Raw genomic sequence first — 20,631 nt, forward strand, 5'->3', positions numbered from 1 at the left:
AGTGGGGAATTATTATAAAGGGAGGAGGTCAATAATGCAAAGAAAGACAAAATTGCATTTTTTCCCCTCAAAAGGTTAATGAAATTGCTTTTGCTTTATTATATTATCGCCGTCACACACTCTTTCCTCGTGTTGTAGTAAGTGCTTACAACACCCAGTAAAGTGCTGACCTCATCAAGAATGGTGTCCCATAGTTTGCAGCTACAGAATACTGCAGGTCAACACTTTTCGCCCATATACGCCAACACTCACAGGTCATTAGCATGCAGTCATTGATTTGTAATGAATTCTGTTCCAATTACGTAAGAATGTGGCATTTCCTTAGAGCATATATTTCAACACTGATTTATGTGGAGGGAAAATTCTGTTATACTAATGCTGATTTACATAATGAAGGTGTTTTACGTTGGTTTCCTTTGCCATATCTTACTCAATGTCCTGTTATTGATGCGTTCAAAAGCTTTGTTGATCTTTGACTCATTAACCGTTTAAAGTGGTTTAACGTGGACTTTTTCTGCTGTTGTTTTTTTTTCTTCACACCTCTGACTTTTAGGTGTTTTTTTTTACATTTAGCATTTACATTTTGTAAAAATTAGTTCAGGGCACATATTTTATAACTATATATTCATAACTATAATTTTAATAAGAGCTATGTTGGATTCGGCGCAAAGAGCTACAACATTTTCCACAAACTCATGCCTCACTTTGCCTGAGCTTGATGTCGACTTCTTAGCGAGGTTTGTTTTGTAGTTGAGGTGGTCACTGCAGGTATCTGTCCAGTCTATTGTTTCTGATTTCCTGCTTACATTTCCCTAACTGTGTATTTCTCCGTTTTTGCATCCACAATTAATGGCTATATATTCTCAAATGAAGTGTAAGAAAATGTAGGAGAACATGAGTACAAAAAATGAATAATTATAAAAAAAATGAACACCAACTGGAGTAGCAAGATAAAGCAGCTACCCCATAAGTAACACAATGAACAAATATATATATATAGTTTTCATAGTCAGTTCAGTCTAGAATCCATTTATCCAGACATGCAAAAAACTTTGCTCTAAATTTGGTTGATTTGTTGAGTAACTGATCAGGTGATCACTTTTCTAAACAGTCCCAGTTGATGTTAACATTTTGTATTTTAAGTTTCGAAAGTTTATGTTAAATACGTTTGAAGGTCAGAAGAAAGTCATAGTGATTGTTATTCAAAAAAGAGCTTGCCTTTCACCCCATATTTAGAAAAGTTGAGATTTTTGGAAAATAGGAATAAACACAATAATATCTGTAATGGGTTAATTTACTTGTATTTAACTGACAAATAAACAAAGAACCAAGTTACTGAGGAAGTTGACTGTATATTAGTAACTAAAAAATGTAGTAATGCCCACTGCTCACTAAAACACTACTGTGGTGGTCTTTCCTTTTTTAATGATTTGGAAATTGATGGTATTAATTGTTGCAGTTCAGCAATTGTTGCATCCCCCCCAAAAAGTTAGTGGTTGCCTGTTTTCCAAAGGAGACGAATCTTGAATACAGGTAGGCCACTCACTGTTGGAGTACATGTGAAATGAGGCTTGTTATACTATGAGTCTTTCTGAAAAAACCATGGACTTCCCAGGAAAATATGTTGTTTTAATATGTTTTTCTAAAATCCCACCCTCACACATATATGCAAGTCATCTCTGCTGTGGACACTGATGCACACTCATACAATGAGAGATGTTGGCTTCTGTATCTAAATATAATAACAAAAAATTTGGATGGTCCCTTTCATCTTTTGCACAGTGAACTCATCTCCTTTGGCTGATCTGACTCATCAGACAACAACAGAATATGATTAAACTTTTAGTCTGAGAGGAGCTCAGAGATGAGCTGCAAGCATCAAATTCTAAATGTGTTTATGTCTACAAAATACAATCAAGTTGAAGACATTTGAATCTTTTCTAAATAATAATAATTTAAATAATTCATTCATTCATTCATTCATTCATTCATCATCTGTAAGCACTAATCCAGTTCGGAGTCTACCCAGAATCACTGGGCGCAAGGCAGGATCACACCCTGGAGGGGGCACCAGTCCTTCACAGGGTGACACACACTCACACACTCACACCTATGGATGTGTTTTTGGACTGTGGGAGGAAACCCATGCAGACACTGGGAGAACACACCAAACTCCTCACAGACAGTCACCCGGAGCGGGACTCGAACCCACAACCTCCAGGTCCCTGGAGCTGTGTGACTGCGACTCCCACATTAATAAATTACAAAAAATAATTTAACAAAACATAAAATCCGGTTTCTGTTGCATTTAAAAATAAATAAATAAATACGATTCCAGAAAACAGCAATTTTTCTGCTTTGCCACACATGTTTAGAACAGTTATGGAGTTATTAAATTACCTCCCCCACCTTGAGTGATTGATGGAGGTGGTATTTGGGGCATTGAAAATATCCCCCGTGGCCAGGATCTCTACGTTACACACATTTGATCTTCCCGGTATGACAGAACAATACAGGAGTCCCAGTGGTGCAGAGAATTCTGCAGGTCTATGTGTGTGGAGAAGTGCTGAGTTTGTATCTGAGCTGGGCACTGTCTCTTTGCGCTCAAATCAAGCTAATGGTAACTGACTAAGCATTAGGACTGAGTGTGCTGCACAAAACCAGAGTGTGATGCTGCTTTATGAATTACTGCTCACTCCCTAAAGCTGACCCAGTCTGATATCCAATCTACTCTCCAAGGTTTGAGATTTAAGATCTTTGACTGCGTCATAAAGGTAATAAAGTAATAAATTACGAAATACATCCTTTTCAATGCATATGAATGTTATTTTGAGCTTGTAATTCTGAAGAAGGATGTTTAAAGAGGGGAAGAGTTGTGTTGTGTTGTTTGTTTCCTGTGGTATTTTGACCAAACATGTGACAAACATTATATTACAAACCTTAGAAATGTGTTAACTTGTGTAAAATGGGTTTAATATGTCCCATTTAAAGGCAATATTCCAGTACACATTTTATAATATTCTGAGAATGTTTCCTTACCATTTGCTAGCTCTCCGGTCTGTTTTGTGCACTAGAAAAAGTTCAGTTGTTTGTATGCAGCCCTGACTCTGTAAATGGGAAATGAACTAAGTGTCTCAATTGGAAATGGCCTAGGAGCTCTGCCTGAGTCATGGCAAAGAAACCACATCTGGAGGAGTTTGGATAGTGGGGAGATCTCTAAAAGTTGAAAAGCATGAAAAGAAATGAGGCTGTTGCTCTATTCCTGCTCCATACATGGGTAATATTGACTTATTTTGGCTGTTACAGTTACATTAATTAAAGAGGAGTTTATTCCAAATTTGGGAGATGCTAACTGCATGAAAGTAAACGCAGACAGAAAATGCTACAGAACTAAACAGTTCGAGTTACAAATGAATTTCTGTGGTAATTCAGGGAGTGAGTAAATACATACAGGTAAGTTTTACCATGAACAAGCTACAGCTTCTTACTCAAACATACCATTCCACTGTAAACCCAAAGAGTCGTGCTCCAGAATCGGCTACATTGCCTTTAATGCTTATTGAGCCATCTACATAGACAATGTCTACAAATAGTTTGCTGAGCACCTGCAAATGAGCCTCATTTACATTAAAACCTAATATATAATTCAATAAAAGTTGAATAAACCATTATTTTGCCTGTTAATTCACATAAACACAGAGAATGTCCATCTGCCTTTGAGTAGAATCTGTATATCTCTCTGAGTGTGGCTGCTCATTATCCAGTGCGTGTGTGACTGAGCCTGGGCAGAGTTGAGTGCCAGCAGGGGCCGGTTGCAGCCCTGGCACTAGTCCTCTAAGGCCCTTGTGTAGATGCCCAGGGTCCTGCTGCCCGAGACCCAGTGCCTGGGGCTGGTACAGTGCCAGCTGGAGGTGCCCAGTTTGTCCTGAAAGAGGCATTCCAGCTGAGCATCTCCGTCACAAACCTGCAGGGGGCGACTGCAAGGCCAACCAACAGTCAGTGGTTCTTAAACAGGGAAATTGAGTATTCCACATATTAGCTGCAAGCATAGAGATAGAGCATAAATGTGGAACACCTAGTGGTCCATGAGGACCAGTCTGAGAACCACTGTTCTAGATAATGTGCTATAATAATATAAATAACACATAAATAAAAATTCTTTATTAGGCGCAGTCACACAGCTCCAGGGACCTGGAGGTTGTGGGTTCGATTCCCGCTCCGGGTGACTGTCTGTGAGGAGTTGGTGTGTTCTCCCCGTGTCCGCGTGGGTTTCCTCTGGGTGCTCCGGTTTCCTCCCACAGTCCAAAAACACACGTTGGTAGGTGGGTTGGCGACCCAAAAGTGTCCGTAGGTGTGAGTGAATGTGTGTGTGTGCGTGTCTGTGTTGCCCTGTGAAGGACTGGCGCCCCCTCCAGGGTGTATTCCCACCTTGCGCCCAATGATTCCAGGTAGGCTCTGGACCCACCGCGACCCTGAATTGGATAAGCGCTCACAGATAATGAATGAATGAATGTATTAATGCTATTTTTTTATTATTTATTTATTTATTATTTTTTAAAACATCTATGAGTTGTCAATATCCACCGATATTATCAGCCAGCCAATAAATCAGTCGGACCCACAAATTAAAGGTGACCTGCTCTTGAAACTTATAATCATCGTGGACTCTTCAGAAGCTGTGACCGATATGTAGCAGCAGACCCTGGGTTTTGTAAGCGGAGCCGTAATGAATCGGACTCCCGTCTCATCCCACAAATACTGGTTCAGATTGAGTACTGTGTACTGTTTATAGTCTTCTGCCTTTTTTTTTTTTTTGCTAATTTCCTGGTTCTGTCAGGTTGTAGCAACCTGTCATTCTCCCATTGCGTGTTGTAATGAGGTTATGCGCACATATGGGCGGCACCGCTCATGTTTGTCTGCGCATCTGTCAGTGAAGTCAATTGCTTTCATGTTGCTCTCTCTGCACACTCTGCTCTTTGATATGGACCTGCTGAGTCACATTAGAGCATAGAAGCTAAGATGGCCTGTGTATTGTACAGGCCCGGTGCCTTCCAGGCTTGGCCTCCACTCCAGAGAGGCAACCTAAAACCAGCAGACATCTCCTCTTGGGCCTGCTGCACTGACTGCAGCCCCACTGCTCTCCAGCTCACTTCTTTTGGGGTAGTCTGATAGATGGCAATGGGTTAGAATGAAACATGATGAGCTCTAGCCTCAGAGAAACATGTGAGATCTCGCCCTGCTGTCCATTTGTGAAATCTGAGTCATGCAGCGCAGTTATGAGGTTCACTAGAATAAAGCTATGGATTTGAAATCCAAATATTATTTTAACAGCCCTGAAGGGCAAGTTATGAAGCCATGGCACAATAAGGTTGATTTTGAAATTGCATGTTGTTTGACAGGGCGGCACGGTGGCGCAGCAGGTAGTGTCGCAGTCACACAGCTCCAGGGGCCTGGAGGTTGTGGGTTCGATTCCAGCTCCGGGTGACTGTCTGTGAGGAGTTGGTGTGTTCTCCCCGTGTCCACGTGGGTTTCCCACAGTCCAAAAACACACGTTGCAGGTGGATTGGCGACTCGAAAGTGTGTGTGAGTGAATGTGTGTGTGTGTGTCTGTGTTGCCCTGTGAAGGACTGGCGTCCCCTCCAGGGTGTATTCCTGCCTTGCGCCCGATGATTCCAGGTAGGCTCTGGACCCCCCGCGACCCTAAAATTGGATAAGCGGTTACAGATAATGGATGGATGGATGTTGTTTGACACACCAGCTTTAAAAGCCTTTTAAAGCTGTATATAGAGGCCTGTGTAGGGACTACGCATTTTCAGCCTAAGGTCAAGTGTATTATCTAACATTATTCTGTGATGAAGCAATAATACAAATTTCCATTGGTGTTCCTGGGGGATTTGTAATGTTATGTTAGTGCCAGATACACTTTAAACACAGACAGTCATAGGAGCCCTGGCACTTGAACACCAATACATATGAATCAACTTAAGCTAATGTCAGGATCACACTACACGAATTTACCCTATTTTTGGCACGATTTTGTCGGATCCGTATTTCGGATCCTCACAGACAGTCACCCGGAGGAAACCCACACAGACACAGGGAGAACACACCACACTCCTCACAGACAGTCACCCGGAGGAAACCCATGCAGACACAGGGAGAACACACCACACTCCTCACAGACAGTCACCCGGAGGAAACCCACACAGACACAGAGAGAACACACCACACTCCTCACAGACAGTCACCCGGAGGAAACCCACGCAGACACAGGGAGAACACACCACACTCCTCACAGACAGTCACCCGGAGCGGGACTCGAACCCACAAACTACAGATCACTGGAAGAACCACTTTTGGTTCCATAGATATCTGTGTTTAAGAGATGTGTGAGTGTAAAGACAATTTTAAATGTTTAAAAAAAACTTAACCCTTAAAGGTTCTTCACCCATTTAAAATTAATAGGAAAAATGGTTTGTTATGTGGTTCTTCTATGACATCATTCAAATAACCTTTTGTAGCACCTTAATTTTTAACAGTGTACCACAGAACAACCTGTTTTAAGACTTCTATCATTGCACAGTGTGAAGCAAGTTGGCAATTTATAGCCCATCGCAAACCAGTGTAGTACTCCGGGTATGAGTGCTCCTCCTGGTATGTTCCAGTCAGGTTCACTGCCTCAAAGGTTTCATATTTCAATCTGTGAATAAGGCAGATAATTCCTGGAGGTTTTCACAGAGTAGAGTAGTCCATATTGGCAAGATTATCTTGTTTCAGCTCTGAACTGATGAAGGATTTTACATTTCACTTTGCTTTCCTGAAAGGCGGTGAAAATGAAAAGCCCCAGTTGTAGGGGGTTGTCAAACTGCTATGTCCAACTTGACAGTTATTTCCCCCTCTGGCAGGGAAGAAGCACCATTCCCTAGTTACCCATCCGTGACACACAAGCATCTCGGGACACTGCTTTTACAAAGCCCTAAGGGGTCTCCACAAGGGTAGGACAGGGTAGAAACACTATCAATTAAAGTTAAAAGAAAAGAACTGGAGGCGTGGTTATAGTATATAATAGTATATGGAATTTCTTTTTTCTCTATTTGAACAATGGAGCCTAGCATATCAACATCTGCCTGCCTCTCACCTCTCCTGTCAAAGCCACCAAGCATCACTCCTGCAGTTACCATGACAGCTGAGATGTCGACTTATCAGCAACAGGCAGCTTGTGAGATCTTTCCTACACTGCCTTTCCTGCATATTCATTATTGTCTAGAATGACTAGGGAGATTCATCACATTCATTGTATGAACACTGTATTCAAAAGAATGTTAAGGTTGCATAGGAGCCATTTCTTTATCATTGTCGCCACATTCTCAGCCTTTCCTTGCATCAGTTCGAATCAGTTTGAGTTCCTTCTAAGGTGGTTATGAAACCAGAATTTTGACTACAGCATTGGAGGTAGTATCACATTTAGAAAAATTCAGGAATACTTTTTAATCACCAAGTGTTCCTCCAGCTGTCAGATTCAATTCAAGAGTAAATTGAGAATAGCCAGAATCTACAAAAAAATAAACAAACAAACAAAATAGAGCACAGAATATTGACTGGACACAGAATAATCAGCTTACAGGTTAATCATCATCTGATGTTCTAAGTAAGTAAAATAAATAATTTTACATAGAAATAACTCTCTAAATGTATTGCAGTATTACATAAAATTAAAATATCCTGAATCAAAAATCACTTTATATATTGTACAAAAAAAGGTTGTATGTTGATTTCTCTTCTGTTGTTTTGTATCATCTAAAAACAGAAGTTAAATTATTGTTAATTATCTAAACAAAAAAAGAAGGCACAATAAGCTAATGCTTCATCCTACACATTAGCGGTTTGTGTTTATTTTTGTTTTGACTCTCATGTCAATTAATTTGTTAATTTTATTGTTATTTTCCTTTTGGGTATGTTTTTTTGAAGTCTGTATTCATTTTGAAAACTAAAATAAACACTAAATACACTAATAATAATAATAATAATAATAATAATAATAATAATAATTCATTCATTCATTATCTGTAACTGCTTATCCAATTCAGGGTCGCGGGGGGTCCAAAGCCCAAATATCAACCTCACTGAATGTGCTTGGAATTACCTGATTTGTAAGAATCAGGAAATGCAACCAAATTCTAAGACAGAGCCCTGGGGGTGTGGCTACAGATTTCTTTAAAAACCTGAAAGCTCACCTCTGATTGGTTGTGATTAGATTGGACACAGTGAATACTGACCATTTTGATTAATACACAGCTGTTAAGAATTATTTTTCTGTTAAATAACGTTATGACCACCTCCTTGTTTCTACAATCACTGTCCATTCTCTCAGCTCCACTGACCTGACTTTGTAGTTCTACAATTACAAACTGTAGTCAACCTGTTACTCTGCATACTTCGTTCGCCCTCTTTCACCCTGCTCTTTAATGGTCCAGACCCCCAGAGGACCACCACAGAGGAGGTATGATTTTCATGGTGGATCATTCTCAGCGCTGCAGTGAATGGATGTGGTGGTGGTGTGTTTGTGGGTGTTGTGCAGGGTACGAGTGTATTTATTGGGTTGCTGTGTTTCACAGTTTAAAGGTGAGGGTCTCCTCAAATTAATGTGCACATACAAAGAAAATGTCTTTATTTATTTTTTTTAAATGGTAAAAGTTCATATAATGTGTCATTTTTTTCTTTGTGAAAACAATGAAAAAATAATAATAATCTTGTAAACACATAACAATCTTACCAACAAAACCAGACTTTGAAGCTTGAATGAATGTTTAGTAACCTTGGTTACAGGACAGTTTTACCATCAATGCACTGGTTCCAAAGAGGAAGCAACGTACCTTTGTTTTTGAGATTTATCTTGAAACATTGAAGGCACTGAGGGTAAAAATCATTGTAGATTTGAGTGAAGTGTTTGTGGAGTGAGTGCGAGTGTGTGTTCTGTTCTATTTGTAGCTGCTGTGTGCTCATGTCAGTTGCCTAGGAGATCCTTGGCTGAGTCCCAGCAGGGGACTGAAGCTGACCTCGCCCGTGGAGGCAGGCGGAGGAGAGAGAAGCAGCCAGATCCGTCTGCCGTGTGTGTGTGTGTGTGTGTGTGTGTGTGTGTGTGTGTGTGTGTGTGTGTGTGTGTGTGTGTGTGTGTGTGTGTGTGTGTGTGTGTGTGTGTGTGTGTGTGTGTGTGTGTGTGTGTGTGTGTGTGTGTGTGTGTGTGTGTGTGTGTGTGTGTGTGTGTGTGTGTGTGTGTGTGTGTGTGTGTGTGTGTGTGTGTGTGTGTGTGTGTGTGTGTGTGTGTGTGTGTGTGTGTGTGTGTGTGTGTGTGTGTGTCTTCCGGAACATCCTTCCCCTTCCCGGGAGTTCCCTTCCTGTGACACACAGCTATGCACCTGCTCTCCTGAGAGATAGCCCTGAGCCAGTGTGTGTGTGTGAGTGAGGGTGTGTTTATATTTGTAGGTTAGTTCACTTGGTCTGGACCAAATAAGAAATCAAATGTATTTTAGCTCTGGTTCTCTCAGTGTTCACACAGACATATTAGAAAATGAAGCCAAAATATGTAAACATGAATGGTGGAAGTCACATGGATAGGTTGGTGACCGTACGTCCTCTGTTTCCCGGACACGTCCTCTTTTTGGGATGTGAAAAATGCACCTGGCCAGGATTTCTAAATACATTTCTAGGATTTCATATTGATTTCACATTCATTCAGATTTATACAGATGTCCCGCCTCCTCTCCACCGCTATTGGTCTACACAAACCAGCATCTACATCATCTATTGGTCAAACCACTTTCCAACACAGCCAATTAACCACAGCTAAAAAATGCAAATCAGTGTTACATTCCCTGCTTTATTTTATAAATGTCAAATTTTCAAACTTTATTTTAAGACATAAATTGAAAGGAGATAATATAGCAGTGTAGACTATTATGGCTAATTAATAGACTCTGTAAATGAGTGAATGATTTATGTATTGATGTGTATGAATATATTTGCATGATTGATTATTTAACTCCCTCCTCATCTATCACACACACACACACACCCTGCTACAGCCTTACAACTTTGGCATGCTCGAAGCCCCTCAGCCACAACATCCTAACCTCAATGGACGTCCGTGTGTCCTCAGTGTCCTCAATTTTTAAAATACAAAATATAGGGCATCCTACATATGGAGAAATTTACAGTTGATTTTTACAAATACATTTGGCATTTCCTGTATTTTGTATGTTTTATGATTCGACCAATCATATAATTATTAAACCATAACTGATGATCTATTATCCTCTATGTATTGTCACTGTACACTATTTCCTGTGCCTTTGGCTTTGGTTTTTTGACTAATGCCGCTGTAAATCTGCACTAAGTTGCTGATCCACTTACAAGACTTTTGTCCTGGTGTGACTAACCCACGCACTCTCTCTCTCTCTCTCTCTCTCTCTCTAGGTAAGTGAGCACGTGGTTTTCCTAAGTACACACACGGCACACACAGAAGCTACCTACACACCTCGCCCACTCTGGCAGGATGTAAACCTTGGTTCGGATCCTCCACTGCCAACTCAGTCCTCTAACAGCTAGTCATGACTCATGAGCAATGGTAAGTTCCGTTGTTGTGCACAGATAAATGATTTGTCTCCATTTCTTGTTGCCTTTGGGGAACTTGTGCAGTAATCCTGTGCAGTAAGGTGTGACTTAGTGGCTTACTGCTTAAGTCCAAAGGTTAACAGCAGACAACAGATTGGCAAGGCTTGTGCATTTATCATAGTTTTCAGATAAATCACCATTGTATTCTTCACATTAGATGTGAATACATAACAAGCTCCGCATCTTTTAACGTGGAAAGGTGTGTTAGAGGAAAAACAAAGACAGTTGTTTGTATGTGGCTGAAGTTTAACTTATCTATAAGTTTTTATTCTCTGTTTGAATTGCTATTGGTTAGTTTTGTAGCACCTTCAGTAATGTAGTTAGCATTTTCACGAATTTGGAGTCAGTCCACCATAGGTGATTTGAAACAGCAAAAATAAGTCAATATAACCCACCTATGGAGCAGGAATAGAGCAATATGCTCATCTTGGTTCTTGATTTTTCAACGTTTGGAGCCCTCTCCATTGTTTAATAAACTCCAGATGCATTTGCTCTACCAAGAGAAAGGGAAATCCTAGCATACCAGGCTGAGCCACTTTGTTTTTTCACCCATTTCATGCAAACATTCTGTAGAGCAGCAAATGGTGAGGAAACACTTTCTGAATTTTATACAAAGATTTCTTTTGATTAAAATCATGAACTGCACCTTTAATATATTCAAACGGAGATATATTAAGTCCAGTAAGTTCAAACCAGTGGTGGATGCTGGTCTTTCAAGGAGGGGAAGCTCAATTTCGGCCTACATCATAAAATGTGTCGGGTTTGTTTATACATAAATTCTACCCTCCGTTCCTTTTTAAGAAAATGATCTGTGACCCTGTCAAACCAACAAGGCGTCTTTTCCAGGGACTTGACTAGTGTCCTCTCAATGGCCAGCAGAGCTAGGCTGCTTAAACGGCCTTGGCCCATGTGAAGTGTGTCCGCCTGTGAGCTCTTTGTGACGGTGGAGGGGCTCAGCAGCACCCGCTGGACAGAAACTGCCATAGAAGTCAGAAAGACTGATAGAAGTCAGTCTCCAAACACAAGCAGCTACAAAAAACCCACCAGAAATAGAAGCTTGATTTGTCGCTAATCGTTTTTAACAAAGAAAATGCCGCTAAGGGGATTCAGAAAGGGGGCATCACGGTGGCGCAGCAGGTAGTGTCGCAGTCACATAGCTCCAGGGGCCTGGAGGTTGTGGGTTCGATTCCAGCTCCGGGTGACTGTCTGTGAGGAGTTGGTGTGTTCTCCCCGTGTCCGCGTGGGTTTCCTCCGGGTGCTCCGGTTTCCTCCCACAGTCCAAAAACACACATTGCAGGTGGATTGGCGACTCGAAAGTGTCCGTAGGTGTGAGTGAGTGTGTCTGTGTTGCCCAGTGAAGGACTGGCGTCCCCTCCAGGGTGTATTCCCGCCTTGCGCCCGATGATTCCAGGTAGGCTCTGGACCCCCCGCGACCCTAAATTGGATAAGCGGTTACAGATAATGGATGGATGGATGGATGGATGGATGGGATTCAGAAAGTCTCCGGTTCAACTCAGAACAGAATGAAAATGTAATGCTCCCACGGATCTTTACACCAAAGGATCGCTGATTCGCTCATTCCGCTGTCAATCAAAAAGGGATTCCGCCTCAGACAGATCATCCAATAATCATGCAGAAGCTGAGCGTCCTGGCCAGCCGAGGCCAGCCCACTGCCCCATAGACCCCCAGAGACGCTGAGCGTCCGATGGGCGGGACAAAGCCCAGCATTTATCCAATGACTCGTCTCGTTTCGCTGTACTTCGCTGCTTCACTATTGAACTAGCGTCCACACTGTTTAAAGCACCGTGAAGCTGCGGGAATGATTGAGAGGAAAGCCGCGTCTTTACCAGTGATAAGAAGCTGATTCTGAACAAAAGTTGAGCGCGTTGTAATGCATATTTATTCAATGACATGTACACACAACTGTATATATTTGATCACTTATTTTTTGACATTTTAGGGGAAGCTTAGCTTCCCTTGCAGTCTTAGAGCAATCGCCTCTAGTTCAAACGATACAGAATCAGAATCAGGTTTATTCACCAAGTACGTTGACACACACAAGGAATTTGTTTCCAGCAGTTGGTGTCTCTTGAGTACTTTAAGAATTTACAATGTGTGCATAATTTACAGAACAAATACAAAATATACAAACTACAGGACAGACACTGTACAGTGTACACTCTGAGGTTTTGTTGTTGTCTGTAATAAATTGCCTTTAGGTCTGTACCCTGACCACAGTCCCCCATTTGTGTATGAGTGCTTGCAGAGGATTTATTACGTTATTTCACTTGGAAAATTTAGTACCCATTTTTCCATATGACTATACACTATAGACAAGACAGGTGCGGGTGTTGGGCTCCATTGATTTTTCAAAGATCTTTGCTGTACCATTGATTGTGTGGTCCCTGAGGTCTTAGAACTACTTTATCAGCATGAAGTGAGGTAGTAGCTCAGTGTTTCTGGAATGATGAATAATAATCTATTACCTCATCCATTAAAGGGGACATATTAGAATACAAAACATATTCGTGAAGTTCTTGTCACAAAATCACTCGCACATAAAGAGATCTCACCAGCTCTTTAAGTCCCTTTCAGAATGAGCCATTTAAGGATTCTGTCACATTTATATAAATAAACTGTTGCTGGCCATGCCCCACCCATCTCATTTTTGCGCAGGTGAGTGGTGGTGCCAGGGTGTTTCTATGCAAATTTCCTTATTGTGACATCACAATGATCATATGATTCCTGACACCAAAATCTTTCAACTTTATAGTTTGGATTACCATTATTTTAATGCCAAGCTAGAGCAGACCCAGCGTTATAAACCTATAAGACTAGTATGACCACATCTATCCAGTATTATATCTGTGTTTTCCTCTCTAATGCTTGTCTAATAGCGTCGCACTGATGCAGGGTCTGCTGTGAGCTAGTGTGTAATCAGCCTCTTCCCACCAGGTTCACAAAGCAGTGAAAGGCCCTGCGTGAGTGAAATGAGTGGAGAAAAAAAAGCCAAAACTATAGCAGGGGCTTTTGAAACACTGATGGGGATTTGTGAGGTGGAAAATGAGGCTGCTGCTCCATAACTGTCCAGTCATGGCTGGGGATCAGGATGCTAGCAGCTGTTTATTTTACTATGTTTGGCTGCTCTAAGATCAGAGGAGAATGAGTCATGGCCGGTTTGGTTTGCTCAAGCCACTGCGTGTGGCAAGACGTCTTATCAACCTGGTGAATGAGACAGAGAACGTTTAGTCACGTCTGACTGCATCAACATACAATGTACATAGTTTTTCAAGTCGCGTAGCCACTAGAGGTGTATGGAGTTTTATTAGAGAAGCGAGAACACCACACAAAGGTTTTCATTTAGATTTGTGAGGTCAGCACTATTAAATGATAAAATAATAATCAAATATTCATCATGTAAATGTGACCCACATTTTATGTTGACTTCAAAGACACCAGTTATACACTGAATGATCACTGCTTTAGGAACATCAGTATCTACACTCATTGTCCATTATATCAGCTCCACTGACCATACCTCAACTATTACAGACTGTAGTCCATCTGTTTAAATGGTCTCAACCCCTACAGGACCCTCATAGAACAGGTATTATTTAGGTAGTGGATCAGACACAGCAGTGCTGCTGGAGTTTTTAAACATTTTGTCCACACACTGTCAACTCTGTAGATGTTAAATCAGAGAAATTGGACACAGGACGCCGCCCACATGACACTGTTAGGTGTATATTTTTGGTAGGTCTGCGGCAGAAGGCTCTACACTTGATATTGGAACACTGCTGTGAGGATCTGATGGAATCCATGGAGTCTTCATTAACAGTAGTGCGGTGAAGTACTTGTAAGATAAATGATAAGTTCTGAACTACACTGACTACTTGAACTTTTCACAGATAAATGCTCTTTGCAGTTGGCAACTCAAACATTCCTTTAGCGAGTATGTGTATGTGGACTACGATGTCGTGTAGAGGCACGGTTCAAGCAACGGAGGGTCCATTTAACCGTGCCTGACCCGCACATGTCAGGGATACAGCTGAACTAAAGGCCAGGCTGGACAGGCTGAGTGGAACAGCAACTGATGGGGATGGAGATGCGCTGTAATGACGGAGTGTTAGATAAGCATTGAGCTCAGAGACGACAGCATGAGAGGGTGAGGGTGACAGTTTGCCTTTTTCTCACAATGCCCATCTTCATACACACACTCACACTCACACACACGAACATGCCAGCTCACACATGAACTTCACACGACACGGATGGCACGGACACTGTCCATGTGACATTCAGTATGAGATCAACGTGACTCTCAACAGTATGAGATATGCACAGGTTTAGGCATTGTTTTTTATATTTTTTATTTGTTGTGACTATGAATATTAAGCTACTTATACTACTGCAATGCTGCACTGGGTGGAGTTTATATGAGCTGTTTGTAAAGAGGCAATTTCTTTCTTAATGTGAGATATTTATTGTCAAGCAGGTACATTGGGCTTATTTTAATAACTATAATGTACTTGAAGTGTGCACTGTGTCACAGTACTATCTTGGATAATATCGGAAGTATAGGATCGAGACTCGGTGTCGGCAGATACAAAATATTAAAAAACTCGGATCGAGACATCGCTACTACTAACTAGTGTTTGAGTATGTAGTATAATCACAAAGGTGAAAGTTGAGTACAATAAAAAAAATCCACAGTGCATACTTTTTTTTTTATTTTTGAGTATGCTAATATTGGACATTACTGTCCCCCAAACTAATGTGATTCTGATGTCTGGAAAAGTATGGCTCTGTTCTGGAAAAGTGCTCTACACCCTATGTAGTGCATATCACAGATCATAAAACTAATAATACTACACAAAGACAGTATGTGATATATTAGACAGGGAGATGTGAAGCTTATAGCTGAATATAAAGGTTTTTAAAAAAATATGTACTTAAGGGCATCACGGTGGTGCAGCAGGTAGTGTCGCAGTCACACAGCTCCAGGGACCTGGAGGTTGTGGGTTTGATTCCCGCTCCGGGTGACTGTCTGTGACGAGTTGGTGTGTTCTCCCTGTGTCTGCGTGGGTATCCTCCGGGTGACTGTCTGTGAGGAGTGCGGTGTGTTCTCCCTGTGTCTGCGTGGGTATCCTCCGGGTGACTGTCTGTGACGAGTTGGTGTGTTCTCCCTGTGTCTGCGTGGGTATCCTCCGGGTGACTCTCTGTGAGGAATGTGGTGTGTTCTCTCTGTGTCTGCGTGGGTTTCCTCCGGGTGACTGTCTGTGAGGAGTGCGGTGTGTTCTCCCTGTGTCTGCGTGGGTTTCCTCCGGGTGACTGTCTGTGAGGAGTGTGGTGTGTTCTCCCTGTGTCTGCGTGGGTTTCCTCCAGGTGCTCTGGTTTCCTCCCACGGTCCAAAAACACACGTTGGTAGGTGGATTGGCGACTCAAAAGTGTAGGTGTGAATGTGTGAGTTGCCTTGTGAAGGACTGGCGCCCCCTCCAGGGTGTATTCCTGCCTTGCACCCAATGATTCCAGGTAGGCTCTGGATCCACCGCGACCCTGAACTGGATAAGCGGTTACAGATAATGAATGATGTACGCTTAATATTTTAGTGAAAAACACATTGTTTTATGACCTACTTTGTGCGCACTGCACTGACGTGTGTTGTCATAGCAGCAGTTCATCACGTCCTGTTAGTAAGAAACTGTGTAGTATGTTAATATTGTGTGCACTGGCCTGCCAAATGATCCCAATCTTTGTTCAATGACATGGATTAACATCAATGATGGAAGCTTTATCCATCTGCTATTTTGAATTTGGCATGTGTACTTAGCTAATAAGGATAAATAAGATCTATTTACTTCAAGTAAGTTAATGAAGTGCTTGACCTATCTTCTATTAAATAGTGTCAGTCATTAGAGCTGATCCCTACAAGCTTAAATGTGATTTGGAGCTCCAAGGTCTTTGCAGCTTTCAGTATAAAGGGCTGCTTGGTCGAGAAGCAAAGCCTGATGAGTTGCATACTTGGTTAGCATGGAGGCTTAGTGCAGCTCCATCAGCAGATTAGCTGATCACTTAACTTTGATTCGTTTTGCATTTCAGTCAATTTGCACCAAGCCCCTCCAAGTGCAGCGTTGACATTTCATTCAGACGCACTCAGCTCTCTATACCAAGTCTTTGCTTGATAGAACAGGTTGTTTGTCCTGCCTGAGGTGGATTTGGACTGGTTTTGCAAGCTCGCAGCATCATACGGCATCAGCACTATTGTTGGGCTGAGTGGGCGGCGAGTGGGAATGGACGCAAGTGCGCTGGACATGTGCATACACAGTGAAGGGAGTTGCTACGTTACACTATTATGTGGGATGAGATTGAGTTGAATAGTATTGTGTTAAGTAATCATTACTGTAATCCAAACAAATGGTAAAATGTACAGTGCTTTATGGGTTTAGAATACTTTCTGAACAAATAACGGAACAGTCATTCTCAAAACTTTTTAGTGATATATTATTATCTTTTTTTTCCACAAGTGAATTCACTTCTAGGGTCTTAATGAATCATCTGTGACATGCTTTGGTCAAAATACCACAAGGGTCAAACACCACTAATTAATTTCATTATATTATTAAAAATGACAAAAAAAAAACTGAAAGCGAAAAGTGAGTTAGTTAAATGATAGTTATTAATATTAATATTGTTTTAATAGTTAATGTCATTGATCACACACATGAGCTGAAATGCTAAATGGAAAGCAATATAGTTTGTTGTATGCAAGGTAAGGTAATGTGTGTTCAATAAGTATTCAGCTAATCCAATTTACGTTTTATATATTTAAACCTTTCTCCCTATATTAACAATACTCCTTTTATCCAAAGCATTTTCTGATAAAGTTTTGTTGTTTAGGCAATATTATTCTAAATGAGGGCAGGGCAATTAATCAACATTCAGAACTTCTAATCAACATAATCTTGTCTATATCAATATTATCAATTTTATAAACTTTTTTTGGTTTTATTTTTATTTTTGTAATGTCCCCACTGTGTGTTAATGTTCTTTTCCATTTTAAAGCACACTACCACACTGTAGTCACATGATTCTGCCACATGGAAGCAACACGGAGGAGAACCTAAACGCTGAGACCCACCGAGCCACTCGAGCAGCTAGTACCAAAGAAAACACGGCGTCCGTGGTTTGGACATGCTGTGTTTTGACACTGAACGAAAAGAAATCAAATGTAAACATTGACCAACAAAAAAAGCGGTTTAAAAAAAAAAAGAAAAATCATTCATTAATCGTAATCGTGGTAAAATGTACCATTAATCGTGATATTGATTTGCGCTCATATCGCCCAGCACTATTCTGAATGCTAAAAAGAGAAATGAATACATAAGGAACAAACACTTGAATATTAAAATGATTCAGGCCAGTCCTAAATATATAGCAATATAATCATAATATGGTATGTATTTTTCATTTCATTCATTCTTAGGAAGAGATGAGCATGTTTGGCATGAAAGCTCCTGCAGCCCAGTGCTCTGTCCATGTATGGCAATGTTTTCCCATGGGTGGGCAATGCTGTGTGTGTCGCGTTTGTGACAGTGTGGTTACTATTTGTTGGCGTTAATCGTCCTCCAGCATGCCTTTTTGTACTCCTGCATGGGCGGTTAAAAAAAAAAAAAAACATACTCTGCCCTTGGTGTAATTGTTTGTGACATGGCTTTTTTTGTTCCACCAAACAAGAGGTTTCAGTAGTGGAATTTGATGTTGGCGAATATACGTGTGTATATCTCTCCTTTTCATTTCAAAGCCTGTTGAGAGTGGTTTGTACAAGAGAGAGAGGGGCCATTCCTGGTATTAATCACCCATCTCTCTGTCTCTCACCTCTCACTCTCTGAAGTGATATAACATTCTGAGGCAGCCGTTCCCTGTTTAAAGTGGTTGTTTGTGGAGAAATCTAATTTATACAGTGCTCCCTTTATGTAATCGCAATCCGTCAGTCAAGACATGTTTGGCTCACTGATCACTGCTTTGTTTCACCCTGGAACTGCTCCATTAGTGTAATGGAGGTTTACAACTACAAGGTTAGCACTGGCTTGTCAGGCATCCTCAAACTTTTTAAACAGAGGGCCAGCTCACTGTGTTTTTTTTTTTAAATAAAAGTCAGAATAATTTCAAAATCCTAGTCTTAATATTTCAAGAATGTAAAGTCACTGTGGACCACCAGATGGCATATTTTTCCACTTGCACACTTACATTGTGTTTTATGGTAGAAACCAGTAGCCAATTATTTGTTTTTACTGTTATTTTTTACACTTTAGTTAACGTTAATACTGTTATTTTGAAGATGTACTCTAGTTAAAGGGGCCGGACATAGTTTGAGGACCCCTGGGCTAAATCATGGCACACTTGTTCAAACTGAAGTGTTCTGTTGTTAAAGGAGCTCAAACTGACTTGTTTAAGTGGGTTCTGACTGTGTGAAAATCTGTTAAAGGGAACATCTACAATTGTGGGTAATCGCAGTTCTCTCTGTTTGTTTACATTCCGAAGCTAACCGTCTTGTAAGGTTGTTTGAATTACCACAGAAACTCACTTGTAACTCGTTCAGGTTTTTAGCACGTTCGTTAATGCAATTAACCGTCTCATGAATTTGGAGACACTTCCATCTTAAGTGATCTGAAGCAGCAAAAATAAGTCAATATTACCCGCCTATGGATGCCCATGCAAACAGACTGGAGAGCTAGCAAATGGCGAGGAAACGTCTTCTGAATTTTATAAAACATTCAGTGAAAACATTTCAAATGTTAACAAAAACAACAACAAGCACAGAGGACTATGAGTACTGAGTAAATATGGAGAAGACAGGAATGGAGAAGAAACAGAACCATAACAGCACTTCTGCTCCTCACTCCTCACTCCTGGACTCTCGTTCTGAACTGAGCTGTGGCTCATTTTCATTTAAAGGAACAAACACTGAAACTGGATATTTTGAACAGGGCTGCTGAGACAGTGGAGAATTGTGCTGTGGTGTTTGATCCTTGTGATATGTTGATCAAAGCAGGTGGTTGATGTTCCATGGAACTCATGGAAAAGAGGTATAATAGAATTTAAGGATTTTATATGAATTAAAGTAAATTTGACATTTGTTTTTGAGGAACTTGTCATCTCTGACTGATTTGGTTTAAGGGGAAAACAATGTCGGTTACTAACTCTTAAGTGTGTTTCTGTCACCATGATCATACTGGATGCCAGTGAAAACCTATCATCTGTGATTTTCTCTAGCAGCAAATACCTATTCCAAAATCCTATCATAACGCTCCCCTCAAAAACAGGGTCACTCCTGTCAGGTCTGATCGGCAGAGGTTGCGTTACCATGGTGATTGTGTTTACACCGTCTTTTGTTTGTTTGTTTCCTGTCGGCACGCGTGGTCAGAGCCTAATAACTAAACGTCAGATATGTCGAGAAATGACAAGAAAAAAACAGCAAGTGGCCTACAGTTATCCTTGAACCGAGCCAAAGGACACTAAGGGTCCAAGCACTCAAATATTAAGGCTGGTATATTTACTTCTAATGTTGCTGAAAGCTTATCAGTCTCTTTTTTTTACTTTATTTTCTAGCCATGCTCTGTTTGCCTATGTGATTTTGAGCAAGGCTGGTGGCATTGAAACTGTTCACTCTTTACATTTAACATCTTAATGTTCAGTGTTGTATTCACTGAAGTCAAAACAAGTCCAAATTACAAAAAAACATTTTCTTTGGTACAAGCTACTTGAGTGGCTCGGTTGGCCTCGATGTTTAGGTTCTCCTCCATGTTGCTTCTATGGGGCAGAATCACGCCACTGAATGTGCGGTAGTTTGGCTTTGCTGGGTTAGTACATGAACACAATTTTGGAGACATATTAATGAAATAAAAAATATGAACAGAATTAAAAAGTTTAGAAATTTAAAATGCCATTTTTAAAATTTAA

This window comes from Hoplias malabaricus, chromosome 3, assembly GCF_029633855.1.
Source record: "Hoplias malabaricus isolate fHopMal1 chromosome 3, fHopMal1.hap1, whole genome shotgun sequence".
Taxonomy (NCBI): Eukaryota; Metazoa; Chordata; class Actinopteri; order Characiformes; family Erythrinidae; genus Hoplias; species Hoplias malabaricus.